The sequence below is a fragment of the Mandrillus leucophaeus genome, unplaced genomic scaffold (assembly GCF_000951045.1).
Source record: "Mandrillus leucophaeus isolate KB7577 unplaced genomic scaffold, Mleu.le_1.0 Scaffold520, whole genome shotgun sequence".
NCBI lineage: Eukaryota > Metazoa > Chordata > Mammalia > Primates > Cercopithecidae > Mandrillus > Mandrillus leucophaeus.
Window position 1 is genome coordinate 41,075 of NW_012105587.1, and position 8,339 is coordinate 49,413.

Sequence of the window (8,339 nt, forward strand, 5' to 3'; positions counted from 1 at the left end):
CAAATCTCATGTAGAATTGTAATTCCCAGTATTGGAGGTAGGGCCTGATGGGAGGTGATTGGATCATGGAGGTAGATTTCTCATGAATGGTTTAGCACCATCCCCTCGGTGCTATTCTTGTGATAGTGAATGAGTTCTCATGAGATCTGGTCATTTAAAAGTGTGTAGCACCTCCCACCTCACTCTCTTGCTCTTGCTCTGGCCATGTGCCCATGTGACATGCAAGCTTCCACTTCATCTTCCACAATTATTGTGAGTTTCCTGAGGCCTGCCCAGAAGCCAACTAGATGCCAGCATCATGTTCCTGTACAGCCTGCAAAACCTAGCAATTAAACCTCTTATCTTTATACATTACCCAGTCTCAGATATTTATAGCTATGTGAAAATGGACTAACACAGTTGTGAAGTAACAAACATAGAATACATTTTTATATATGAAAAATATAAGGTCAATTCAGCCTTGGGAGTGTTATTGTTTATTCTTAATCATTAAACTTGGGTGCAATGTATGGAAATAGCACTGAACTGGCATTTAAGGGACCTGCCATCTGTTCTAGCTGTCACTACCTTGCTGTTCATATTTACATGTGATTGGGCCCATTTTTCCCGTCTAAAAAGTGAGTGTGGAAAAAAAGTGAGTGTGTCGAAAGGAGTCTCAAAAGCTCTGCCTAGCTCTAGTGATAGAGGAAGGAAATAAAAAATGCAATGGGAGAATATTGTTTCCTCCTCCCCTTCAGACAGTGCAAACAAAGCAAAAACAAGAAGGAACGGGGGAGACAAGGAAAAAAACTAGAAAGTGAGGAAGGCTCAGATGCAGAGTGTGATGGGGTCATTGTACACATATGCAACTAGCAAGAGACAGAACCATGGAGAAATCTCTTTCTCACCACTCCAGAGATTTGCCCTTTAGTTCTCAAAGTTGGCTTAAGTTTTGCCCATACTTGCCCCAACTGCTCCAGTTTCTCCTAATTATGCTCACTTGCGTATAGTTGCCACTTAATTAGAAGCAAAGAACAGTAACCTACAGCCTGGTCATTCTGAATTCCTCCCTGCCTCCAACAAGTGCTACAAAGGAAAGGCAGACGAGTTCTATTTATTTTCTGCACAAGGTCTGATTTCCTTTACAACTATTCTCAGGCATTGGTGCCTATGTTTACTTTCATGGTTGGAATTAAGCATCTGTAGAAGGTTCCTCGGCAGGTTAATGACGGAGCCAGATTTAGCATGCACAGCTGCTGAATTCTCAGTGTGGGCCCTGGGCCACTGGGCCACGTGGTCATTCCACCCGGTGTTCCAAGTCACATACTTGTTAACTGCAAGCCACTTCCTAAGCCAGTAGTTGTGAACAAGCTTTATTAAACATGACACATCCACAAGAGCCGAACACTCAAACCTCAAAACTTGAAAAATACTACTTATCTCTTCCAGTTCTAAGCAGAAAGTATCACATAGTAGTAAACTGGTATCGTCAGTGTCAGTGGAAAAAAGCAATGTCTTCCCCCAGCCCCCAATAAAACTACACTCCCTATGTCAATTACTCAAGCTATTAAGTTAGACTAACAGGCTTGATCATATTTTACAGGTGACAAACGTAGCCAACGTTAAGAATTAACATTACTTCTCATTTCCCAGTCAGCGCCACTAGCTAGCATGCAATTTTTGTTTAGTTTTTTGTCTGATATTTTCAAAGAATGCATATATGCCAAGTATTTGCTATCTAACGCATATTAACAACTAAAAAGTGGTCTTTTGTAACTAATGTAAGCAGTTCTTAAAAGTAAACTTTTTTTTTTTTTTTTGAGACAGAGTCTGTCTCTGCTCTGCTGCCCAGGCTGGTGTACAGTGGTGCTATATTGGCTCACTGCAACCTCCACATCCCAGACTCAAGCGATTCTCCTGCCTCAGTCCCCATCAAGTAGCTGAGATTACAGGTGCATGCCACCCCACCAGGCTAAGTTTTATATTTTTGACAGAGAAGGGGCTTCACCATGTTGCTCAGGCTGGTCTTGAACTCCTGACTTCAGGTGATCCTCCCACCTCGGCCTCCCAAAGTGCTGGTATTACAGGCGTGAGCCACCTTGCCCAGCCAAAAGTAAACATGTGTTAAAGGGTCAAGATGATCTTTTGAAAGCTGAATAAAATACTGTACTCTATGGGATGCTGCAAATTTCTATGGAAATGAGAATTATAACTATGGGAGCTGAAAATAATGAGTGCCTTCTTTATTCAACAGTTTTTCTAAAAAAAAGGAATATGTAAGTGTTCTCAGGACAATATTCTGGAAAGGTAGAAAATACAGTTTCAATAAGAAATAAAGCCATCTTGTAGTTAGCTTTTTATTACTAACTTACCTTTATATATTATTCAAGCCCTTAAATAATGCAATAACTTTCTTCTAGCTGCACTTTTCTAATTGACTCCTTTAAAATTTTTATTATAAAATCAGATTCATCTTCTAAGCAAATTAATTCAGAATGTGAATTTTACTCCAATGAATACAGCAAACCTTTTAGTCATGTACCAACTAAAAAATGATCATTGAGAGAAGGCATATTGAAACAATATTGTATTCCCACGTCTCAGTATAAATACTAAAGGTGAAAACAGGTTCAAAATTCAGTTGTAATGCCAGCATCCTCACGTTTTCTTCTGTGTTGTTTTAAGAGTCCAGTGACTTTGGTTCCTTTCTACCCTCTACTTTGACATTGCTGTCCTCAAACATTTGATCTGGTTTCTATTCTTGGAGAGTTATGAAATGTTTTAGAAATGTAACAAAGTTCAGCCGGGCGCGGTGGCTCACGCCTGTAATCCTAGCACTTTGGGAGGCCGAGGTGGGTGGATCACCTGAGGTCAGGACTTCAAGACCAGCCTGGCGAACATGGTGAAACCCCATCTCTACAAAGATACAAAAATTAGCCGGGCATGATGGCGGATGCCTGTAATCCCAGCTACTCAGGAGGTTGAGGCCAGAGAATCACTTGAACCCAGGAAGCGGAAGTTGCAGTGAGCCGAGATTGCGCCACTGCACTGCGGCCTGAGCAACAGAGCGAGACTCCGTCTCAAAAAAAAAAAAAAAAAAAAAAAAAAAAAAAGAAATGTTACGAAGTTCAGCATTATCAAACAACTTGGGTACTTAAAAATCGCCTTCTCTGTGTAGTCTACAGGAATGGAATCTTAGGTGTTAGGATTATTGCCATAAGGTGGTACAGCAGAACAATGGTGTTGGCTATAGAAGCAGGCAGAGGAAGAGGAGGAGTCATGGCCTCAGAAATCCAGAAAACAAAATGTGATCCAGACTCTACCCTATAGAAGAAGAGATCAGATCTTATAGTCAGGAAAGGAGGAAGCTGGCCAAGATGCAGTGTGAGGATTTCAGAGCAAACACACACATTGACCTTGCAGCCGCATGGGGTGCACGATGAAGGTAGGTTTGGCCACTGACAAGTGGAAACCAATATGATGAATCAATTGATATCACTCTATCATCATATATGGAGAGGAGGTATGAATGCTCGTTGGTAATTCATAGAAACAGTTTGTTGGCTGCGTGCGGTGGCTCACGCCTGTAATCCCAGCACTTTGGGAGGCTAAGGTGGGTGGATCATGAAGTCAGGAGTTCGAGACCAGCCTGGCCAATATAGTGAAACTAAAAATACAAAAAAAAACTAGCTGGGCGTGGTGGTGGGCACCTGTAGTGCCAGCTACTCTGGAGGCTGAGGCAGGAGAATCGCCTGAACCCAGGAGGCGGAGGTTGCAGTGAGACAAGATTCTGCTACTGCACTCCAGCCTGGGCAATAGAGAGAGACTCGGCTCAAAAAAAAAAAAGTCAATGGGTCACAGATTTGTAATCAAATGAAAGCTGGAAATAATGCTTGGCTCTTGTTGTCATGTTGGTTCTCTATCAAAAATTTCTGCAGATCTACTTGGCAATGTCGTTTTAGACTGGTACATATAAAGGGACTATGAATATAGCTCTGCATTTGCCCTCATTTAGTGCTGTTTGTATGTTGCCACTGGAGAATGTAGTTTTCGGTTCTAGTTGATAGCCACCAGTGCTAATCAATTGGCAGCTAAAGTTTCAGGGATTCTCTACTTATAATTGGTTTCACTTTTAGGGTCAGAAGCCAATCCGAATTACAGGTGAGTGAGTGTTACTCACGAGTAGTTCATGGCTACCGCACCCCAGCAAATTACCAGGCAGGTAGGTGTGATGAAAACCCTGGAATTTGGAATCCAAGCCAGTTACAGAAGCAAGAATAAGCACAGGACTTCAGATTTGGAAATGCCGTTCTGTGGAGTGAAGTTGTGCCCTAATCTATATATTTCAAGTACAGAATTCGGTTAAATGAATTTCTGTTCAGTAACGGAGACTTGTGGTACATTACTACCATTCAAAAATGGTTTCCTCTTTGCACTTCCTTCCATTTGCACAGTTCATATTTGTGACACCCAGTTCTACTTCAGCACCACTTTGGCATATCGTCCCCATCAGAAAACGCACACAAATTATGGTGGGACTCAAGCTAAAGGAATAGCTGAGACCGGAATCCACTTGATTCCCTCTGTTCGCAATTCATACTGCCTCCTGTATGCAAGAAGAGCTGTGCATACTGGGCATTCATTGAATTATGAATGTTTCCAGCTCTGGCAACAAAACAAAAAACCAACAACCCCCCCTGCTGAAACTGATTAGCTATTAACCAACCCCACACAAAGTCTGAATTATATTAACTTCATTAGGCATTCTTTAATCTGTGGTAGAATGGAAATACATCCTAAAATTAGAAGATTGTAAACAGAGAGGTTTTTTTTTCCCACCCACTTCATGTTTAATTTTAAAATATTCTATCTTAATTTGATTTGGCTACCCAGAATAGAAAAATGTTAGCTTCAACTTACTTCTTAACTTCAGCAAGGCTTAGCTCTTCTCTGAAACTCCTCTGAAGAAGCAAAAGGCTCTTAATTAGCACACACACAACAGAACAGAATTCACATGCACATGCCGCAGGATTAGTGTTTCTGCATTAAATTACTGCAGCTGTGAAATTTAAATACCACTAGCAGCAAAGACATGTTGTAAAATACTGCACTATATTTCATGAGAAATTTGCGCCCTCTTTCGGATAACGATTGTTAAGACATTTCAATGTGAACTTTCTTACAAAAGGCATGTAGTTGTTTAAAAATAAACAGTTTTATTTTAAGGACCGTGGGAAAGGACGAGAAAGGACAGGTGTGAGGACATTGCAAAGCCAACATTAACAGAACTAGAAGGTGAAGATTTTGCAACTGTGACGCAAAGATGGCACTATGAAGGGCCTCAAATTAGGAATCTATCATTTTCTTTTAATCAAGATATGTTGGGAAACTGTGCCAATCATTACAAAGTAATGATTTTTAGGACCAATTTTCTCTAGAAAACAGTGGTCCAAGCTCATCTTCCTCTTGAGGCTGTAAGTTTTGTATGGGTAAGGATAAATTGTCCCGTGGGTGATTTTTCTTTTTTCTTTTTTTGAGACAGAGTCTTCCTCTGTCGCCCGGGCTGGAGTGCAGTGGCGTGATCTCGGCTTACTGCAACCTCCACCTCCTGGGTTCAAGGGATTCTCCTGCCTCAGCCTCCCGAGTAGTCGGGATTACAGGTATGTGTCACCATGCCCAGCTAATTTTTGTATTTTTAGTAGAGACAGAGTTTCACCATGTGGCTAGGTTGGTCTTGAACTCCTGACCTCAGGTGATCTTTCTGCTTGGATGAAGCAGATATTAAGGACTGTTTTGTTTTGTTTTGTTTCCAAATTAGGAAAATGCACAAATGTATTTAAAGATATCATGGGGGACATTTTAAACATATTCTTCATTTTTCTTTTTTAACTGACCATCTCAATAGACTTGTCTATTACAGTATCACAGTCTCTCTGTCCACCATCCATCTACTTCTCCATCCACTGCCATCTTCGCTATCTTTCCCTTTCCACTGAAACATCATAGGCAAAAGAGACAAGTGGTTTTGTGCTACCTGATTTAGTGAACAGACCCCATGCTTTATCTTGTTTTCTCTGTACCTTGCACATAGTTGCTCAGTTCCTTCTTTGTGCAATATTTTCTTCTTTTGACTTCCATAGCCCCATTCTTGCCTAGATTTCTCTGCCTGTTCCACAATTCGTCTCCATGTTTCCTCATGGGCTGGTATCCCCAGCATTCTATACTTGGCACTAATCCCTTTTCACATCACGCTCTTTCCCTGAACCAGCTGGTGGCTCCATAATGGGATTCTCTGACACAGAATCAGTTCTTCTGATTTCCAGGACCTGCCTATGGGACATCTTCTCCTTTCTCCGGGTGGCTCACAGGTATAGAGACCTCAATTAGGTCTATAACTAAACCTCTCACCCCCACCTCCCCCACAGCTCCCTTCTGTATTTTCTCCACTGAACCATGAACCATATTTGTTTGTCTACCCACTCAGTCTGCCAAGCAAGTTATGAGTCTTCCTGAGTCATCTTGGATGGCTCTCTTCCCTCTGTACTCTTCATCACTCAATCTTGTTGACGGTCTTTCTGAACTGCCATGAGTCATTCTCACCTCTCTAGGCCCACACTACTCTTGCCAGTTCAGACCCTCATCACCTCTTCCATCCACTAGCCTGACTGGTCTTCCTGCCCCAGGGCTCACTCCTTCTAATATGACTCCCCAGCTGATTTTCCTAAAAGATAAGCCTGATTGTTTCTCTACCACTTTAAAACCCTTCACGGGCTCCTCACTACCTGCAGCATGAAATCCGCATATTTTATCATGACACGAAAGGTTTCCCAGGATCTTCAGCCCATCTCCTGCCATGCCCCACCTTGGAATACTCTGCTGGATCATAGCAAGCACGCATGGCAGTGTTCTTGCACCCAGGATGTCTTTTTTGCTTAATTAGCCTGGAGAATTCCTTTTAATTACTTTTTAAACAAAACTCTTTCCTCCCCCAGTAGACCAGGCCTGAGAGTCACTCTCTCATTCTTGGTGGCATGCTTCCATTGCTGCATTTACTGCGCAGAATCGGAATTTCTATCCACGTCCCTGCTGAGCTGTGAGCGCTTTGAGAATAAACACAGATTCTTATTCATCCTCACTGCTGTTGTTACATTCTAACCATGATTGGCTACCGTTTATTGAATGCCAGGAGAAAAAAAAACCCTGAAGTTTGGAGATATTAGGCAAATTGCTCAAAGATGTATTGCCATTTAGAGGCAGAGTTATAATTTAATTCCCCCCCCCTTTTTTTTTTTAAATGATCCAAAACCGAAGTTCCTATCAAAATAATGTACTACAATTTAGAGGTTTCCTGGTAATACTCCTACTAATAGTAGTTATTATAACTATCACTGTGAATCGTACATTATACTAAATGCTTTATATAATAATCAGTTTCTGAAGATGAAGAATTGACTTGGTTTTTCAAATTTTTAACAGTTTGATATAAAAAGTTATTTTTAAAAATGTAAAATAAGTAAAGATATCTACTAAAGATATTCGTAAATTTGACAGGAGTACAGTTAAGCTTAGGTGGACCAGATGACCCACAATATCCCTTCCCAATTATAAGATTTTATAATTCTACAAATATGTTTCCTCTTTTGATTTTAACAAATCTTTTCTTAAATTTATTTTATTAACATACTGTCCTGGCAGTAGCTTCATATGGTTATAACCATGTTTTCTTCTTTGTTTTCTTTCCTATTTAAAGGAAAAAAAAAACACCCAATGCTTTCTGTGTGTTTTCATATATAACCTTCTACATAGCAGATGCTGCTAAATTGCTGAGGATGTAATGAGAATTAAAAAGGAAATACAGTTCTTTTTCTCATGAAGTTGAAAATCTAATAGGGGAGACACACATTACCCAAACGATCCCTCAGTGACCATGTAATTATAAACTGAATCAAACGCTGTCTAATAAAGGACTACTGTACTCTGAAACGGTATAACAAAGAAGGTGATCTCTGCTCTGGGTCAGGGAGCATGTCCCTGAGGAAATGGGTGGGGGCCGAGGCTTAGTGAACGAGGCAGAATACTCAAGCCTGGTGCCAGGGAGGAGAGTCTGGCAGACAGAGCCAGAAGTCTGGGTAGAAGAACCCGTGGTGGGAGCAAGAGAGAAGATCACAGTGGAGGGGAGAAGCAGGGTTGGGGCCTTGAAGGTGCTGCTGAGCACGTGGGTCCTCATCCTTACCCTGCCTTGCTCGCAGGCCTGACCTTTGCTTCATTCTTCATGGCTGCCCAGTGAGAATGTGGCCCCTGCAGGTAAGATCTAACTAAGTCTCGGATGTCTCTGTATCCCACAGGGTAGGCAGATAGTA

The 8,339-nt window shown here is 41.4% G+C and overlaps 1 protein-coding gene and 1 long non-coding RNA gene across 3 annotated transcripts in view; one reads left to right on the plus strand and one right to left on the minus strand.

Annotated features, from left to right (window-relative positions):
• Positions 1 to 8,339, minus strand: part of CLDN10 (claudin 10) — a 152,550-nt gene that overhangs the window by 38,543 nt on the left and 105,668 nt on the right. The gene's annotated exons all lie outside the window — the stretch shown is intronic.
• LOC105551421 overlaps positions 8,075 to 8,339 on the plus strand; it is a 61,857-nt gene continuing 61,592 nt past the window's right edge. Inside the window, exon 1 of the long non-coding RNA XR_001007862.1 lies at positions 8,075 to 8,283. This is a non-coding gene — a long non-coding RNA (uncharacterized LOC105551421). The remainder of the gene's footprint in view (positions 8,284 to 8,339) is intronic.